Raw genomic sequence first — 21,883 nt, forward strand, 5'->3', positions numbered from 1 at the left:
ACGGCACAGGAAAAATTATTTTAATTCTATCGGAGTGTATCGCCTTCGTGTTCTGTGGCAGATATCTTTCTGCATGTGAACTTCATTGCAACACGATCTGTTGCCACGATCTTCTTACTATGTTGTTGTAGCTGACTTATCTCACTTTTCTAACCGTAGTGCAAGACTGCGCCTGTCTTTGGCAAGAACCTTGAACACCATACAGGTGACACTACGACTACGACATACACTACGACATACAGGTGACACTACGACTTTGCTCATTCCGCCCCCCTCAATTTTGATGGAGAGCACTCCGGGGGGGACTGGTCCGAAGGTCTCCCACTCCTCTTCCCCTGCCACCAAACTTTCGAGAGGACTCTCGGTTCGCCATACATTTAAGAGTATCCCCATGCGGCAAAGACACTAAACATTTACAAACATCCATGAGTTCTCCGAGATTCGAACCCGTGCCTTTCGGTATCGCAGTAGGCATATGTATATATATATATATTCATATATACATCTATCCATATACGTTATCATGATAGTTAAAGTTTACATGAAGCATGCCTTTGAGGTACGCGTGATCCTTAGTATAAATTAGATACCATAAATAAAAGATATAAACATTTACAAATACAGTATCAGGTACAGTACAACCTTTGTGTATGAAAACCTGGCACTGCATAAATACAAAATTACATATTGAACATACATATCACATACTCTGTTGCTGACATATTGAACTAGCTTATATAGACTTTTATGACTACTATCTTCCAGCGTCAGAAGAGTAACTGCTAGTACAGTAATTATTGTTTTCAGTTTCCGATGGGCAACTCTGTTTGTACATTCTGGAACCAATTTGGCCAGAATCTAGCTCCTGATTGCTTGAGGCTGTTAAGTGCTGTGTGTGGGCAGGAGAACACAAAATGGTCTGGATGACCCTCCTTCCCACATTTACAGTTACCAGAGCCTACTACTACTTTGTTACTGACATATTGAACTAGCATGTATAGTTCTAACGTGCAGGAAAGCATGCCAGTATGCAAGTTAGTTCAATATGTCAGCAACAGAGTATGTGATATGTATGTTCAATATGTAATTTTGTATTTATGCAGTGCCAGGTTTTCATACACAAAGTTTGTACTGTATCTGAATGCTATACTGTATCTGTACATGTTTATATCTTTTATTTATGGTACCTAATTTATACTGAGGATCACGCGTACCTCAATGGCATGCTTCATGTAAACTTTAACTATCATGATAACGTATTTTTTTTTTGTATAGATGTATATATGAGTATGCGTGAGAGTATGTATACTTTTATTTGAATATATATGTATGTAAGTGTGTATATATCTGTATCTGAGTTGGTATTTATATGTATATACTTATATTTTGAGTGTACTCTTCTTCAAGTGCCTTGTATGCACGTGTATATTTCTTTTTTTTTTTTTTTTGCATTTTATAAATGTCGTCTGCACAGCCGGGACTGCCCAGGGCTGCGGCCTGGGAGCTAGTGGTTAACTCTCGCTGAGTTGGTAACCAATTCTGCGTGGATATATCTATACCTGCGTCGGAAGCCAACTCAGCGGTTTACTTCCCTGACCACTATATCGTACGGGCAGTGAGCAATTTTTAAAGATGATAAGGATGTTTTCCTTGTTTCAAAGTGAGAACTGAATTCCTTGAATGCGAAATACTATATCTTTAATGAAATTCGAGGGAATAAGTGTAAAGAGTGCAGCAAAAAAATGTGTATAATTTAATAGGCCGTAGAAGGAAGTCATGTTGTGTCCGCATCATATATTTATATTATGGCTAAGTGTCGTGAGGTCCCTTAAAAGGCCTCATTGTGCTGTCATTTACTGAAATCGATTTAATCATAATCGGAAAGCGAAGTAAGAAAGATAAAGAAGGAAGACCTTGTTTTAGCAAAGAGAGGTAAGTGATGAAACTTAATAGCACACGTAAACGATTAAGATTAAATTATTTCCGTAGTGATGAGTACATAGCTTTGCTGAACCGAAACGTATAGGAAATACAGGTTACGTGATATAATTGCTACAATAAAATTGAAGGGCAAAACCATTTACTCTGGCAGTTTGACGTCATGAAGTTAAATATTGGAACAAAAGTTATTACTCCAACAATAAAAAGCCAATATTTTCCCACGAATATTTCACTGCAAAGTAATTAAGTAATGGAAAATATATCTTAATTTGTGAATGTTTTCGGAATTCATGAGTATTTTGGATACGTACGTATACGTACACATTTTGGTATTGTATAATAAATGCTGGTAATTTTGAATAGAATTAATTAATCCTAATTTGAAGAATTTTGATAGAAAATTAGTTCTTAAAATTTTTTTCGTAACATATTTTACGTATTGCGAAAATTATTTCAGTAAAAATATGTTTGAATTCCAGTGTTCAAAAGGTGTTGGATACTGCAAATATCGATACTATAAAAATCTGTGTGCGCTGCTATCTGTTTGTTTGTGGTATTATCTCCTTTGGAACGGCGGGGATTTGAGTTTCGAAAGAGGATTCCAAAAATTTTGAGAAGCCATTTCGACCACTCCCATCTTTGTACGACTTTAATCAACCGAGATATTAATTAAAAAACTCCGAAAAGGCTAATTTCCCACTCTCTTTTTGGAGTGGCAACAGTCTCGCTCGCTGGAGATAAAAATACGCTTTATTTCGAGAAATGTTGCCACTGCTCGCTTTCAAACTGTAGAATTTGTTAATAAAAAATTTGTAAGTATTACAAAATATGAAATAAAAATAGCATTGCCAAACATTAAACATATTATTATTATATAAGGTCATACTAGTCTGACGTGGAAAAAAAGTACGTGATTGATATGTCGTCATTGTATGTCGAAAATATTTCGTTAATGTCAGCATTTTAAATAAATAGCTGCTGTTGGTAACTTTTTTTTTTTTTTTTTTTTTTGTTTCAGGTGAAAATAAATGACACGATATGTTACTGTCACGCCAATTCTTTTATTGATATTAAGAAAAAGTTTTTATATTACATCAAATTAAAATCACGAGGTCATACGTGTTAACCTAAAGTGTCAAAAGTTTCTGTTTCCTGATTCGGCAACAAAAAAATTATTTAGAAATTGTTTGTTGCTTGGCAGGACTCAACTGATTTCATTCATATTGAATGTTTTTATACCTTTGGTTTTCAGTTGTACATGGAACTTATAAATTTTGCTTCGTCCATAGCCTGCTAGTAAAGCTATAAAAAATAAATGAGGTAGATTCTGATTTTCACTTTCCAACTTTTGAAGAAGTTATTTTATTCGATATAGATAAATTAAAAGTAGCAATATACAATTTAACGCTTAAATGCCCGAATAATATAAACACTGCAGAAATTTCATCACTCTATTCCAAAAGATTCTAGACGCCAAAACAGCTGCAAGTTTTGCTATTTCAAAGCTAATTCACGGATGTAATTTACTGTCACTGGTCCAAATTTTAAAGCTGCATTAAAATTTTTTTACGTTGCAAACAGCTGTTACTAGTAAATATAGAAGCTTCAGTAAATTAAAAGTAATAAAAATTTATGTAAGATCATCAATTGCCTATAAAAAAATCTGATGTACTTCTTGTACGGAATATTAAATTATATGCATTTTTCTTGCATTTCATTGAAACTGGATTGAATTAAATCTACTTCGTCAATAGCACATAAATTACAATAGAATAAATGCACTCAGTGAAAACTATATTTGTTTACCATAGCGACACTCTGGCGCAAGGTTCACTTAACAGCGCTACATTTCTTTCGTATTATAATTCGGAATGTCTATAAATTTATATCATTTGAAGAATTATACAATCGTTGCCACATGTTCTATTCAAATACTATAATAAATTTAAAACGATCTATAAAAGAGATTAAGCAAACAAAACAAAAAAGAAACAGTTTTTCACAGACGATTCAGTATTTCTCATTCAATTAATTCAGTTCTCACTTCCCGACAAGGCAAAAATACACAAAAACTCAAAATATCCATATTAAAAATTAAGAAGTAAATCTTAAACACTTATTTCCTCGAACTAATTCCAGAATGGAATTAAACATGATTTAATTCGCAATAATAAAAGAAAGCGTTATCATTGTTGTTGCGAAGCTTAGTTTCTCTAGATTGGTAAGAAATCCGCTATTTTGCGAAGTTTAAAATGTAAACAGATATGTCCGTCATCACAAAAATAATTAGGCTTAGCTGCACTTTTAAATTGTTGATAACTCCACAAATATTGCATGCAGATTTACTAAAGGCATAAAAACCTTAACCGGAAGATAAGAAAAATATAATTCAATCATTTTTAAAGCAAACGTATACATATATTTATATATGTTTGGTGCGGCCGATTGCAACCAAAATACCTGTTATAAACATCTACGTGTTACAGCAGTCCTGTATACAAAATTTCAACGTTCTGAGGCTACTCTTTTTTAAGCTATGCGAGATACGTACGTACAGACGCCACGAAAAATTCTCTATAGAATTCATTTTAAATCAGTTTTATAATTCTTTTGAGGGAAAAGAGTCTTTTATTCTTTTCTTACGTACAAATGTCACGCAAAAACATCGTTCAGTTGCATTCGATAGCGGTCAAAATGGATATTTTCGTTGAAGTATGATGCCTGAATGTTTTCGCGGTTACAATGCTTTTTTACTTCGTGCAAGGCAGTAAAAATTGACACAAAAGGCACGGATTTGGAATGAATGAAAACATCAACAGTAGATTAGGCTACAATGGGTTGGAACGTAAAATATTAGAAGTAAGGAGAAATCCTATGTTTGGAAATGCTAATATAAAAATACAAATATAAATTGAATACACTGAGTAAAAACAATCAAGGTAATGCAATTTGCCAATAAACTAGTTCTCGGAGCGGGAAAACCTATGTAGAACAGTGGAAGGGTAACGTAATGGAATTATTTTAGAATTTTTCAGACCCTAGCGCTAAAAGGCTGTGTGTGTGTGTGGGGGGGGGGAATACCTGAGGAAAAGGGCATTTGGTCTTATACAGAGAAATCCATGCAATAAACATCGATTTTCTTCTCACCTTATAAAAATGTGGTAGTTTTACTGCAACAGCAGCTATGAATCAGATGACTAAACTGTACCATAATGAGCAAAGCCTCCGATTTGATGTTCTTATGTGTGTTGTGTCATTTCCTTCCATTCATTGATTTTCCAGTGTGGAGTTCCTACCTACCTCCTCCAGTTTAATGTTTTCCGATTGAAAAGTCTATCGAACCGCGCTTCTTTTAAAGAATTTCCCAGAATGCAGTCTGCGGCCATTCCTGAGGTGCATTGCGATTGGTGAGACACTTCCACCTCCACCTGGATGGAACACCTTGCTCTGAGAGCTGGGTTCTCCGGTGTCAACAAACGGACGGGGACATCCGCTGTCGACACAGCTGGTGCCGTTTCACCCGGCGGAATAAGTTGGTCACGGTCTGGACGAACGAGATTTATGCTTCTGCAGGTTATGCATGGAGGGAGAGACATTCAAATGTTCTTTTTCTGGCACCTTCTTTTCTGTCGTTTTCGGTCTCACTAGTGCCATTTTGATTATAAAATTGCGATGGCAGCTTGTTTGTATTCGCGTTTTTTATTTGCTCCATTTGCATCATGAACGTATATGTGCGTTGAAATGGCATGGTGATTATCCCCAGACCGCCGTACGCGTGATACTGAATTGCGTTTACAGCGTCGGTGATGGTGTGATAGCTTGTTGATATTCGTGGTTTTTTATTTGTCCATTTTCATAATGGACGTATATAAGCTAAGCGTTAGTGATTATCACCAAACCGCGTACGCGTGGTTTTGAGTAGCGTTTACAGCGTCAGTGATAGTGGTGATAGCTTGTTTATATATATATATATTTTTATTTGCCCATTTGGATAATGAACGTATATATGCGTTAGTAAATTATCACCAAACCACATACGCGAGGTTTGACATCGTGTGTACTGCGTCAGTAATAAGTTATATTTGCATTTTTTATTTGCCTATTTTCATAACGAACGTATATATACGTTACTTATTACCACCAAACCGCATACGCGTGATCTTGCATCGTGTATAGCGAGTCAGTGATAGTGGTGACAGCTTGTTTATTTTTGTGTTTTTTTTTTTTTTTTTTTTTTTTTTTTCCATAATGAACTTATATATTCTTTAGTGATTATCATCAAAGTTCATGCGCGTCACTGATGTTGTAAATTGAATAGAATTTACAACATCAGTGACGGTGGTGATAGCTTGTTTATACGTATTTACGTCTTTCATTTGCTCGTTTGCGTAATGAACGTGTATATGCGTTAGTGATTATCACCATAGCTCATACGCGTGGATTTGAATCGTAGTTACAGCGTCAGTGTTAGTTGTGATAGCTTATTTATATTTGCGTTTTTATTTGCTCATTTGCATGATGATCATATATATCCGTTAAATGTTTATCACCAAAGCTCATACGCATAATTTTGCATCACGTTTTCAGCGTCAGTGATAGTGATGGACATAAATTCAGCTGTGGTTTTCTGGCCGGAGTGAGCTAAAAGAATCAATTCTGAATGAAACCATCGAATTTTGAATTTGTTTTTTTTTATCTGTTTCCATATTTTGTAAACTTTTAACGAATTTTTGATTAACAAACTCAACGATTGCAAAGCGAGCAATGGCAACACTGTACGGGCGAAAAAATTATCTACGGTGCGTGAGATTGTGTATCGGAAATTCTAAATATCTGCTATTTTTAAATATTTTTGATATTTCTGTTGAATTGAATTTTATGTGGTTTAAGTGCGAAGAACATGATATTTAATAAATAAAGATAACACACAAAACGTTAAAAAACGCCTCTTTGGGCGTAATATTGATGTTGAATCGAACTATTATTTGATATTGCTGTTGAACTGAATTCTATGTGGCGCAAGAACTTGATATTTAATAAATAAAGTTCATCACACAAAATGTTAAATATAAGTAGACAAAATAATTTTGTAAAGCGATTTTAGTAAGAAAACTGAACATTGGTAGTATAAACCGAGAAAAAAATAAAAAAATAAATAAAAAAAAAAAAAAAACACTTAACGCTGCATGGGGGAATTCTAAAGATATACTGCTATGCTGATTTTTGCTATGGATGCATAAGTGTGAAGAGAATAAGGCATAATAAGACATAATAAGCTAGAAAGACAAAACAAATGGGTTAACAGGAGTGAGTGTCTTTGGCCGACAGTTAAAATGTGAAACCTTTCAGATTTTTTTTTTTCTTTTAGCAATTTTAAAATGTCCAAAAACTGAACTTTAAATTGAACAGAAATGTCTAAAACAGTAAAATACGAAATTCGAGGTTGGAGGCACTGAGATTGGATCAAAAGTAGACTATTCATCAAGAATATTCATCATAGTATATTCATCATAGCATCCTTTCGGTATATGTAGCATGTTTAACAGGTAAATTTGGGTCGTTGGAAAAAAAAGAACAGAACAGCCTTGAAATGCTTTATCCTCCATGCTTCGTCGACTTCCCAAACATTTCCTTCGCCCTTCCTTAGAAAAATGCCTCTTAATGAGTTCAGCTTAGAACTGCAAGAAAATACAGTGCTTGTACGTTGCTGTGAAGTTGACACCCAACGTTATTTGCTACTCAAATAATATCAAGTCAGTTTATTTGTTTTTTTACAGTGCGAGAAACATACATAGATTCATGTAGATTCTTCATTATTTAATTTCTTTAAATATAATCCAGGGCTCTAATGTACGGTGGCAACAGTTTGAAAATTGAAACGCCGTTTACAGCGAAAGAACACAAAATGCCAAAACGAAATTAATATCCCTTCTGGGCAAATTGCCCCTTTGGACTAAAGTGATTCTATTTATGGTGATATTGTTTTGTAATCTTGTCAATGCGAAGGTAAAATATTTATAATTTTGGAAGTACCCATTATTCTTTTCCTTTAAGAATGATCTCACATACACATGAAGATAAGCCAAACTTTTCTTGATATAGGTGTTCTCAAAAAGGTCTTTAAAGCCATTATTTTCGAGAAATCCATTATAACACTGATAGCTTCATGCATGGTTTCCAAAATGCTGTCAAAATGTTTTATTTTTGCTAGACGCCATCTTGTAAAGCTTCTCATTATGAACTTCAAGATTTCAGCAATTTGAAAGGCGAGAAGAACGAGGATTTTGTGTTCGCGATGTTTCAAAGGATATGGAAAACTAAAAGAAACATTCCGAAATACGTTAGATATTTTTGTCCTAATACGTCTTGCTGCAATAATAACGATAACAAACAGTGAAAATTTCAGCCTTTGGTTTATGTGGCATTATAAAGTTATCCATAATACATGTTATACTGTACCGATTTTTACGAATTTCGTTCGATTAAATGTTTATGTCTAAATGTTAACTGTTAAAGTTGGCAAAACGAAACTAGAGCTGTGTGTAGACAGATCTATTAGTATAAAATGTGGTATAAACCATTTATGTTGAAAGATTTGCTAAACAATTCTTACTAGAACTCCTTTAAGCATATGTGATATGCACCCTCTGAGGAAAGCAAAAAGTTATACCAAACGTTACATTTATGTATTACTTTAGCCATCAGTTGTTGTACACGCTGCACACAAACGCATACATGGGCAGTTGTATATCTCCCATTCTACAGGCCTCATTGACAAAATTTAACTTTTCATTCCTTGAAAGCTCGAATCGGTTCTAACATAGGTATTTTGACACAAAATCGGACTTTTTTTTAAGTGACATACCTATTTTTTTCATATTTCGATTCTACGATTCCAATTTTCACAAATTGCCAGTTTTGTAACAATTGCACGAGTACTTTTTAAAAAATTAGCTCTAAAAATTTTCGCTCCTCAATGTTAATTGAATATAGTATATAATACTTATTAATCTCGCTTTTTTATGTTAAACTTACGTAAGTCGTTCGTTCAAAATTCGAAATTTAGGTTCAGTGCAAATAAAACTCGTAGCTATTTTCCGATTTGTTTTTAAAGTTTATGTTTTTGGTATTATTTATAAATTTTCCGAAAAATATTTTAAATCATAACCTATAACATTTTTGCCGCCGCATCTTAAAGTAGATGGATTTCTTGGCATACCTGCAAAAAATTAGTTTTTTTCAAAATTTCCCAAGATATATGTGAATTTATATATTGGCGCTTTTTGAAATTTGGCATATTTGTCATAAGCGAAAATAACGGCAAATATGGTTTTTGCACTTTGTTAAAATTATTTGAAAGAATGAATGATGCGTCTTTTTTTCCGCCATCGATTGGATCAGTATAACGAGAGATATACAACTAACACTTTTTTTTGGTGCAGAGTGTACATGTTAAAAACATTTATTTTGTCCTTTGTAAACGTTTATTTGGGCTGAAAACATAATTTCAGGTAGCGTCTAATTGCTGCCTAATCCCACGAGATCTAAGCCTATGATTCCGGGCCTCTGCAGTTGCTCACGATTTTATAATTTCTTTAGAGAGAAGGAAAATGACCATGGGGAACTCTGGGAGAATGTTTTACCTAAAATTCTAAATGTTTTGGATGTGTAGTGTATGTGTCCACTCTTTATAAAAACATAATTTTGCATGTCAGCTTCAGACATAGGTTACCAAAAACATAGGTTACCAAAGTGCAACTTTTGATTTGTGTTATACCCCCGCGTTCTCGTAAGCCAACGTTGGCGTAATGTAAATGAAAGCTGTGGAGTGTAATAATTTCTTTGGAAGTTGACGGCCTGTTTCGTTCAAAATGGACTTCATGTACTGAAAGTTTGTCTTTATATATCATCTATTAAGACCATAAGAAAAATTCTACAACAGGGATTCTCGGCTCCAACAGCGGCCGACCGGTAGTGTCGCTGAACACTGGTAGCTCGGTCCAAGGTTCGAACCTCGTGAACGGGCTGGCTGCATGGGCGTTTTCGTGGTTTTCCGCATGTGTAACGTGTATACGAGCCAGTTTCCCTAAGAAACTTTTCCACGAAGACATCACTTCCCATAAACAGATAGCCCTTGAAGCTTTGCCGTAATCGCAATCACAACACGAATTTTCACACTTTTAAAATTGTTTTCTCGCTGGGGCGCTAGCGCAGTTGTTTGGCGACTACATTGTAATAACTGATAGCTGATTGGTTTTGCGTTTAGGTTTGGTTGTGTGTAAACTGCACATTGAACTAAAAACACATTTATTATACATTTAAAAGATTTGTTAACATTATAATAAGGGCATATGATAATTAATATTGACTGCTTAGAAGTTCATTAGTTGGCAGGTAAACTACTTTTAATGTTTTGTGTGTTTACCTTTATTTATTAAGTATTATGTTCTTCGCCCTTAAACCATAAAATTCAATCCAACAGCAATATCGAAAAATATTTAAAAGAGCATATCTTTAAAATTTCCGATACACAGTCTCGCGCGCTGGAGACAGGGTTTTTTTTTTTTTTTTTTTTTTTTTTTAATAGATGATAAAACAATCCAAATTTGGGCTTCCAAATGCCCATATTCCGTAAAAGATAACGTTATTAAAAATTAGATGGCTCTAGGTAGCGTTCTTTTATCACAATGCGAGAAACATACATACGTTTATGCAAATTCTTCATTATTTAATTTCTTTAAATATAATGCAGGGCTCTAATATTTGGTGGCAACAATTTGAGAAGTGAACCGACATTTATAGTGAATCAAAGCAAAATGCCAAAACGAAATTAATAGTCCTTCAGGGCTAATGCCGTTTGGGTAATAAAAAAAAGTTAATAAACAAAACAGAACAAAATAGCAAATAGGATTGGGGGCAAACAGAATAAAATAATAAGTAAAATGGTTAGAAAGCAAAAACACAACACACAATATAAACAATCCACTCCGTACATAAACTTCGACTCTTAATTAATTCAAATCTATTGTCCTCAGGCCCTTGCTAGCGGCAAGAGTGTCCCTAGTCGAGAGTTTTAGAGCGTTTTCAGTACTTGCTTTGTCTGGAATATTTTGCAAATTGAATTAGTCATGCCGTTTTAATTTTTCGGTTGTATTTTACGTCCTCTGTGGTTGAAGATATCAGAGCAGCTGCAACCCCCTGAATTTGAGAAACTTTGATGGCAGACATAGTGTAAAATTCTCTCGGCACTTTTCGTGAAATTATGGCTTTTGTAATGTTAGCGAGTTATTGCACCTGCAACGTCTACTGCTACTTGTTACTATCGTTCTTTTTATTAACGGAACTTCGACTACATTCTAATACATTACAGGAAATATATGCTTATAAAAAATATTAAGATTTACAACAGCATAGACTTAAATCAAATCCTGTCAGGTCACTGAAGATTTCCTTAAGTATCTTAGCAAATTCCACCTTCGGGAGAATGAAATCTGTAAAATTGGTAATAGTTACGGAGATGCCTCCAACTACGTTGAGAACTGTTCTTTAACTGGAAAAATCAGGAGAAGGTATCGAGATTTTGAAACTTTATTGAAAAAAACAGAATATGAAGAATATAATTTGATAAGCTGAATAAATCATGAAAATTATTAATAAAACAAAAGTATTATTGGAATAGAGGATTGAATTGAAATTTAAAATTTGACTATACGTATTGATGATTGGATATACAGGAAATTTATAATTATTTTAGATAGATTTTCTGTTGGATTAATAAGATAGATTTGAATTAATATTGAGGTTGGAGGTTTATATATGGAGTGGATTGTTGCTAATCCTTTTATTTATTATTTTATTCTTTTTTTTTTTTTTTTTTTTTTTTTTTTGTGTGTGTGTGTGCAAATGTTTATGTTTGGGGTGTGCGGATTTTCGGCTTCGCATGCCGCCATTTCTATTTGTTATTTTGTTCTGTTTTGTTTATTAATTTTTTTCCCCAAAGGGCGTCAGCCGAGAAGGACAATTAATTTCGTTTTGTCATTTTGCGTTGATTCACTTTCGGTTCACTTTTCAAACTGTTGCCACCCAATATTATCGCCCTGCATTATATTTAAAGAAATTAAATAATGAAGAATTTCCACAAATGTATGTATGTTTCTCGCATGTGATAAAACAACGGTACGTAGGGCCATCCAATTTTTAATAACGTAATCTTTACCGAATATGGGCATCGCGAAGCCCAAATTTGAAATTCGAAATTTGTTTTATTATCCATTTCACATTTTGTAAAGCATTTATGAGTTTTTGATTAAGAAACTCGGATGATTTCAAAGCGAGGAATGGCAACAACTATACGGGGATGCAGGATATGTGTATCTGCAGCGCGAGACTGTGTATCGGAAATTCTAAGGATATGCTCTTTTAAATATTTTGCGATATCGCTGTTAGATTGAATTTTATGGTTTAAGGTGGAAGAAAATGATATTTAATAAATAAAGATAACACATCAAGCGTTAAAAAAAGACCTTGTGGTTCGTAATATAAAATCTGAAAGCTTTCTTTTTTTATTATATAATTACCAAAAATAGTACAACGAAAGGTGCTAAACTTACCCCTTGCACTTCTCTTTCCATAACTTTCAAATTGCTGTTTTACTGATTTAAACAATTTACAACACAAAATACCGTCTGTCTACGAGAACAACAGCTCCAGGCACAGTGTGCGGGTGGTGATCGCTGTAAAAACAGGGCTAGTATATTTCAAATAAAGGCAAACCAAGGGTTGCTTTATTGTTATTTATAACTAAACATCTTCCTAACAATGAGTTAAATGAAAGAAACTGGGGAGTATTAATAATCCCTGCGACTGGGTAACATTAAAACAGTCAAACTGTATCCAAGGTGAAGCCAAATCTGATTTTACTTACTGATTTTGATACATTAGTCAGGATTATATCAGCTAAAATTGCTTATGAATTCGCACTTTGAAAATCCGTAGGAATATATATAGCATATAGCACCACTGAGCAGGCTTTCGACCTAAGAATTCATAGGGAGCACCCTGAGTTTGAACCGGGGACCTCTCGATCTACAGTCGAATGCTCTACCATTGAGCTATACCCCCACAATCCGTAGGAATATGCATAATCCATAGATGCTTTAGGCCTCAGAATGAAAACGATTTGGACCTTGTTAAAAATATTAATTTTATTTTAAACTAGCTGAAGTACCCGATGTCAGTTAAGCTAGATTGAGTGTAAAGTATCTATCTAACAACAGAGAGAACGGTACAGCTGTAATTCTTCTCTAATAACGATGCAAAAAATACGATTCATTAGTCATACAATTTTCAGTCTGATGCGATATGGAACCTACGTAAAAAATTTCGATAGGAAAAGAAGCTAATTATCTCTCAATATATCAGTAACAATGGCACGCAGTTTTTAAGGATTTTCGTCTTTCTAATCAAATGGTCGTAAAAGCTCGAGTTCCATCCAATATTTCTTCTATATTCAATTTTCGTCGATTAAATGTGGCAAAAATTGATCAACATTAATAACGCGGACAAACAAACACACATATATTCTTCTTTATATGTATAGATTTTGTAAAACTTACAAATTTTTGATTAACAAACTCTGCGATTTGAAAGCAAACAGTAGCAACACTTTTCGAAATGAAGCATTTTTATCTTTAACTCGCGAGACTGTTGCCACTCCGAAAAATGAGTGCAAAAATGAGCTTTTACAGAGTTTTTAATTAATATTTCGGCTGATGAAAGTCGTACGAAGATGGGAATAGTCCAAATGGCTTCCCACGGATTTTTGGAATCGGGAATAATGTATTTAATGCTTGGCAATGCTATTTTTATTTCATCGTAAAACTTAGAACATTTTTATTTACTATAGGATTTGAAAATTTTTATTTACTATAGGATTTGAAAGCGAGCAGTGGCAACAACTTTCGAAATATAGCAGATTTTCATCTCTAGCTTGCGAGACTTTTGCCACAGGGAAAAGTGAGGGCGAAAATGATCGTTTTTTCGAGTTTTTAATTAATATATCTGATTTTAGCTACTTTTTTTGGAAAAAAGTGGACGTCGACCTAGGATCCAGAAAAGAATCGTAGAAAGTTTGGACACGATAGCTATAGTAGTGACTGAGTTATTAGAGGAAAAAAACACAAACTTTCTTCTTTATATACTATATATATAGATAGATAATGTAAGTACCATATATGATATATTTTTATTTCTTCCTATTCGTTGTCCAATTTTATACGAGAAAAAATGTTTGATGTGTGTCAAAATGTTATTGAGATTCGGGAAGTAATTGGTGAATCAAAAATCAGTTTGGCGACTTGGCGACCAAATTTGACGCCAAAATATCGGTTTTGGTTAGCATTCGTTCCTACAGCTTCGCGAACGAACTGTGTCAAACGAGTTAGAAAATAAATTATTCTTACTAGAATATTGTTTAGAGTCATCATTTCTAACATTTTGAGTTCTCCATTGTGTGGTTGAGATGTAAAGACGTTTTTGATTAACCAATTAACTTGCAATGAAAAAAAAAGAAAATAAAAACCACATCAAATGTTGCCCTTTATCATATTGTTATCCGATTGCAAATCATTTCTATAACTGCATGTTTATTCTGATATCCTCCTCATTCGCAGTCGTAAAAAACAAAAGATCTTTTCTTTTGTTTCCCTCTTTTTATTTGTTTGACAAATTTTTCCCACATTCCTTAGCTGGGACGCCATCGTGTTCGTTCGTACTCATTAACTGTGACCGGCCGTTTTACGTTTCAGTGAACAGCGCACGCGCACAGTGCGAGGGAGAAAAACCTTTCATTTTAATACAACCTTTTGTTTCTGGCTGGCCTTTTATTATTCTTCATAACCCAGATTTTTCTTCAGCAAAATTCGCTTTTTTCTTATCTGACTACCGTCTCTAGATTTCTTTCACCGTTCCAGTATGGTTACGCTCCAGATAAATGCGCGCATATGCTGACATTTGGTTACTGTTGCCGTTAGTCTGTTATATCCGAAAGCTACGATTAATTCCGTTAAATCCTTTTGTTATAAATACATGAAAATTAGGTGTAACAAATATCAGTGCATTACTGGAGAAAGAAACTGGGTTAAACTGTCTTTTTTTTATCGATTATTCGATTGTTATTAACACTTAAAAGATTCTTTCAGATGGTATTATTTTCAGTTACCATGTTCTGGATGAAAAATAATGCAGTTGTCAATTCTTGCGGCATGAAAGTTTTCATACATTTTCCCAAATTGTAGAATTACGCTGCTCAGCGCGAAACAAAATTAATCGTTTAAAAGTATATATATATATATATATATATATATATATATATGATTCAAAGCCTTTTTAAAAAAAACACAATATATAATCATGCCTAGTATTTTCACCCATTAAGCTGCTGAGAAACTATCATTAAATACATAAAGTAAGACATTTAGAGCCAATTTTTCACAAAGACCAAAAATTTAAATTTATACGTAATACATTTCAAATAATTCTATAAACGCAATAAAGAATTTAATAAATGTGAAAACCAAAACTTTTCAAACAAGCAATACCCCAATTTTAAAAAATCAATGGAATTTAAAGGGAAAAAAAGAACAATAGAAGAGGAATTCAATCAACTTTCAGTGCCACTTCGTCAGGAGGAGGAACACTGAAATCAATTGAAATCTCTCTTCCAGAAAAATCTTTGGTTTTCTGTGTATATAATATAGGTATATATAAATATATTTAATAGTATTTAATTATATTGATAGTATAACTGTTAGTAATTAATATATTATTAATACAACAGACCAAACAAATGTTTATTTTATTGTTATGTATGTCCGTAATAGAATTTCTGTCAAACTGTGTTATAAACATAAATGCTATATGCTTCTGCCTGTTTCATCCCAGTATAAAATAAACTTACTTTGAAAGTTCTTAATATAAAATAAACTTACTTTGCCAGTTCTTAGTATAAAATAAACTTACTTTGCCTAGAATCCTGTTTACGAATAATAAAAAAAGACACTTGCACTTAAATATGCTTTCTAAAAAATCCACGTGGAAAAGCTTGAAGTATAGCAGCCTCGTTAAATTACACAAAATGCTCTATATTCTTCCCCTTTATATATAAAATTTTCAAAAATCAGCAGAAAAGAATTACGTAATTGGAATTCCAGCAATTTAAAATTATTGAATAATTAAATACACTCTTGTAGTACATTCTAGAGATTTTGCAGGTGTAACGGTTTTCAGCCTACATACGCTGAAGAAAAATTATCATAAATTTCCGTAACTGTGAGCGCGTATGTTTATATTATTATTATTATTTTGATTTAAAGGGAATGCACATTTTAATATTCTTCTTTTTCCTTTTTTGGGGTACGTTAAAAAATAAAACATAAAAAAATCTGAAAGTTTTCAGTTTTTAAATTACTTCCATAGGGGCGCTTTTTTAACATTTTGTGTGTTACCTTTATTTATTAAATATCATGTTCTTTGCACTTTAACCATGAAATTCAGTTCAGTAGCAATGTCACAAAATAATTTTAAAATGAGCTTTATCTTTTGAATTTCCGATACACAGTTCCGCGCTCTGAAGATAAAAAGTTTTTTCTCCCGTAGTGTGTTGCCACTGCTCGCTTTGAAATCATTGAGTTTGTTACTCAAAAATTCGTTAAAATTTTACAAAATATGAAATCAATAATAAAACAAATTCCAAATTTCAAACTGGGTCTTCCACATGCCCATATTCATAGGAGGATTACGTCACTCAAAATTCGATGGCTCTATGTATCGTTGTTTTATCACATTGCGAGAAATATACATACATTTATGCAGATTTTTCATTATTTAATTTCTTCAAATATAATGCAGAACTCTAACATTGGGTGGCAACAATTTGAAAAATGAAACGGACATTTATAATGAAGCAACGCAAAACGGAAACAGTAGTCCTTCATGGACAAAGCCCTTTGGACTAATAAATACTAGAATTTTTAAAATTTAAGTGTATTTAATTGAATTCATTGAAGTATCTGGCAACGAAACAGTTTTGCTTACATTGGATGTTCAGAATGGCATAAAAAAAACTGGATTTAGTGTTTTAGATGCTTCGTGGTTTCACTGGTTTCAATCCAGAACATTATGCCTTAGGAATTACTGCTATTATTGTCCATAGTTAAATGATTTTTTTCCTTTCAAATTTCATGTTTCTGAAAGTTTTACTGAGTTACGATGCAATCGATAACATTGTAATGGTTATTAACGGCATTTCGGAACTTTTAGTAATCGTCATGTGGAATTTCAAAACATGACTTTACTCTGGAAGCCGCTGTATTCTAAACTACAATATTTAACTGTGCGCCAGTCAAATCATTTCAAGGAGCTAAAATATTCTGATGGAATTCAGGAAAATGGTAGAGAATAATTTTTCTCCTTAACGAAGAGAGACCTCTATCGGATTCTCTAAAGTGCATAGAGCTTTATTACAAATGCTGTATATACTGTTTCTTCACGGGTACTATTTGTTTTCGTTTCTTCAAACAGCGTTTGTGTGTATTGCAGTTTATTTTACCATATCTCTGCATTGATTAATTCTAATTAATAAAAAATCTGATATTTTTGGACTTTTGTGTTTCTTCATTTATTTGTTATTAATTATTAGTAACTAAATTTCAGTAACTCGATTTTGCTTTTCTTTTACATATACTATTGATCATCTGTTTTGAAACCTGCTTATTTCGACAAAAGTTTTCAAAATGGTTAAAAAAAAATTGTTTATTGAAAACTTTCTGAAAAGGGACACGCATAAATTTCCGGAAACTTGGAATAAAAAGTTTATATTTAACTAAAATGTGAAAATAAATGAGCATTCATTATTCCATTGGATATCCTTTGTAGAAACATTAAGAATTTTTTTAAACAGGAGAGATAAAAAATATGCAACGCCTTCCCCGGAAATCGAACCGCGGACAGTGGCGTAGCTAGGGTGGAGCAAAGGGGGACATCTGTCCCCGGTCGCAGCATCCAGGCGGCGCCAAATTGATGCTACGAAATTTTTTAATGAAATGTTTTCCATTCTTGGCATCGCTGGAATCCTAGCTACGCCACTGACCACGGACCTCTCAATTACGCACTGAGCGTGCAGACCACCACACCACGAAGACACGCTAAGAAGGCGGGAGAAATACCTTAGACCTTTAGCTAAAATTACACTTTTCATGTGCTTTAGCACGGGTTCAGCTGAAGTTTTTGCATAAGAATGCTTCATTTATTCCATTCCTATATAAAAATTCCTTTTAGTAGAACTTTCGAAGAAGTATCGTGTCTCGTTATTCTTTTTTCAATGTTTCTCCGTGAACGTTTCATAGGATTTCAAATCCGAAGAATATGCAAAAGATTTGATAACTTCAACTTCAGGACTATAATAATCACCAAGCGAACGTTTAGGGCTGAATGTTTAGGATCGAAATTTTAAAATGCAATTTTGCTTTCCAAGTTTTCTTCCTGACGCTTTCAGGTTTTCATTAAGATTATTTATATAGTTACACTGCAGAGGGTTCACACATTTTTCTAACGATTTTGATTTTCTCCATTAATTTAAATATTAATTTTAAAATACAAACGTGACTTGCATTAAATTCGAATAAAGTTTAATTATCGTCTGTAGCATTAAAAATATTTTCTTTGAAATGTCGCTGAAAAATAAACAATGGATCGAAGGCTATGTTTTTGCGCTGTCCGAACAGAAATACTCTTATTCATTTATTAAAAAGATATGGGAAAACATGATTTAAATATTTCTACACGTAAAATAAATGACATAATTAATATGAAAGGAAAGAAATGTTAAAGCTTACATCTGATATAGAAAAGGGCAAAAAATGCATACCCAACAAAGGTACGTACGGCTCTTATTAAATCTGAAGTCGTATATCAGGTTTTAAAGGAAACTCGAGCCGCCCGGAAAGCTATTGCAAAATCTTCAAATATCTCTGTTGGAATTATGAAAAAAATTCTAAAATCTAATTTAAAGCTAATGGAAACAAAAAACACTATGTTCATCGCCTAACGCCGAAACATGTTTCTCGGCGTAAGATTACGTGCAGATTGCTGTACGAAAATTATTTGGCAGGTGAAAATGGAAGTATATATTTACAATTCATGAGACTTGTATATACTTATCTGACTGCAATAGAAAAAGATCGATTTAGTACCGAAAAAGACTTAATATGCTGGTTCAGAGAAAACGTTTTCTAAAGGTTTTATGTTTATTATTGAATTATGTAATAACGAAAACTTAAAATAAGGAAAGTAGGAAAAAAATCAAAATTAATTCGGATTGTCAGAAATATGTTTTAACGCGTATTTTTAAAGAAGGAATTCCATCCATTATCCAAACAATCTTTACAATATTAAGTTCCATCAGGATAAGCCGCACCTCTAAATCTACTGCTCTGTTGTATGACAAAATAAGAAATGAAACCGGAATTGAACATATTCCTTCTAAATGCATCCTACCCAAGTCCTCTGATGTGTCTCTTATGAACTACTGTGCACTAAACTTTTAAAACATGCTCTTTATAAACGGCATCCCCAAACATTGGATGGATTCTGGAAGATTGTGAAGGAGGAGTGGAATGAAATCAACCTGGGTGTTTTAAGAAAAGGACTTTTATCTTGGAAATCAAGATGTAATATGATAGATCAATAAAAGCACTACAAGACTGAACATATTAGAAAATAAAATTCCAAGACATTTTTATACATAAATCTTTTCAAAACCGTTACAAAAATGTGTGAAAAACCCTCTGTAATCCATATTATTTTCGATAAACATTGTATTCCTAATTCTAAAGGCAACGAAACATCCCCAAAGCATTGTGCCTGTACCCTCGTGCATGGGCAATATATTTTTCAAATTCATTTCTTAATTCGGATTTATCTATCTATTAATTCGTCTATAGGACCCAAATATATTAAATTTCCTCTTTTCTGTGAATATAAGAGTATTGCAGTCCATCTTTCTGTTATCCCATTGTATCAGGGTACTTTAAATGGCGGTTCTAAAAGCTTCAGAGTTAACTTTTATTGTAAACGGTTCTTCTAAACCTGCTGAACGATTTAAAGTACTAGTTTTTCGGTGTTGTTTGTTTTTCCATAGAACGAATCTGCGATTCATTAGTATTAGCTTGAGATGTATTCCAGAATCCCCTGTATCAAGAGTTCCACAAAATTTCTATCGTTTTATTACATCAAAGATAGTTAAACGCTTTTCATATCTTTACATCAAGGATTTTTTTAATATTTAGAATACTTCTGCCATCATTAAAAAGAAGAATTACTAAATTTCCAACAGAATTAGTCGTTCATTTGTAACGTCTTGCCATGATCACAACAGGTATGGGACTGTTAATGTATTTTGCTAAGTAAGTAAAAATTACCAAATGCAGACGATAATTCTTGTGATCTATTTTCATTTGAAACAAAAAATTAAAGCAAGAAATATTGTCTACCAGAACATTTGAACAAAAATTTTGGAGTGTCTGAATTATTATATAAATTACTGATTAACACTTTTAAGTAATTTTTTTATTACGAGGAATATTTGGATAATATTTATTTTACAATAAACAGTGCTTAAAATAATTAGAAAAATATTTGAATGTCTGTGTTTGAATATTAAGTATAAGTAAGTAGTATATTGCAAATAAATTTCAAAAATATAAATATCCGAAAACAAATGTGAGTAATTGTATGTTTTAACAGAAGATTATATTTTTTTAGTCACAAAAAGTAATTCTGTCTGTTGGAAATGGAACGCTAACATCCATCATATTTTGCCAGCTAAATAAATAATTGCGAAGAAAATGCGTTGCCAACATCAGTAACGGTACTACTACTAATAATTATTTTTAATCTTTTATAGATTTTTCTATAGTTGGATGAATGTCCTTTGCATAAGTTTTACATCACATACTGAACAGTGGAATTTCGTAAATATAAGGAACTAAATAAGTATTATAGAGATATTCGAAACTGCAATTCCAATACATTGATCAGACGATAAATGCCCGTGTTTATATTAACATTGCTGTGCTTTGCCGTTTCATCGTATGTTACATTCGAACGGGTTGTGTTGAAGGAAAAAACTATGTGTTCTCATGAATAGATTATTCTGTTCGCTCGATGACGTCATTCTTCAAGTGTAGGTGACAAAACCACGGTTTATTGTTTCGTATTTTTTTTTCCCCCGTCGTCTACCTTTTTAATGTATTCAGCCGTTTGAAAGGAAAGTTCGAATCGCTTGGGTTTGGCTTCCTTCTCGCCGCCTCTGCCCATATACGTGTCACCGAAAGGGCATTTGCACTTTTATGGTGTCGGAAATGGATAGAACAATCTCCCAAAAGAAATTACTGTACTTCTGTTTTCTTGAATAAAATAACGCAAAACGTAAAAAACCGAATTTTTCAAACTAATGTTGAAGAAATTGCAAAATAACAGGTGTGGTAATAATTTTTGATGATGTCTCAGTTATTTAAGGTAATATTTACGAAAAAAAAATTTGATGTTGTTACCGCTTGACTTCCTTGTACGCTCATTAAATTCTACACATTTTCGTTGCACCTCGTTGAGGTCTTCTAGCTTAATTAACCGATCCTTCGAGACAAGTCGGAAATGACATCAAAAACTGCAAATCATGATATTAAATATCCCGATCAATTTTTGTCGTACTGAGTCAAACCTCTTGAATTTTTATTTTTTCATAACGAGTATAAAACTGTCCAACATTATCAGTCCAAACGGGCTTTGTCCCTGAAGGACTGAAAGGCAGTCGCATGGACCTCCGACCTAAGGTTCTACGGCAATCAGAGTTATATGTCCATGCGACGTGAAAAGAATCTACCAT

At 33.2% G+C, this 21,883-nt stretch overlaps 1 protein-coding gene and 1 non-coding gene across 3 annotated transcripts in view; one reads left to right on the plus strand and one right to left on the minus strand.

Moving 5' to 3' along the window:
* LOC118189460 (uncharacterized) overlaps positions 1 to 21,883 on the plus strand; it is a 504,436-nt gene that overhangs the window by 47,244 nt on the left and 435,309 nt on the right. The window lies entirely within an intron of this gene.
* On the minus strand, positions 12,990 to 13,062 carry TRNAY-GUA (transfer RNA tyrosine (anticodon GUA)). The gene has a single exon. It is a non-coding gene; the product is annotated as a tRNA-Tyr (tRNA).

Source organism: Stegodyphus dumicola, chromosome 2 (genome assembly GCF_044657685.1).
Source record: "Stegodyphus dumicola isolate Sdum_Otavi_A_Nest chromosome 2, ASM4465768v1".
Lineage (NCBI taxonomy): Eukaryota > Metazoa > Arthropoda > Arachnida > Araneae > Eresidae > Stegodyphus > Stegodyphus dumicola.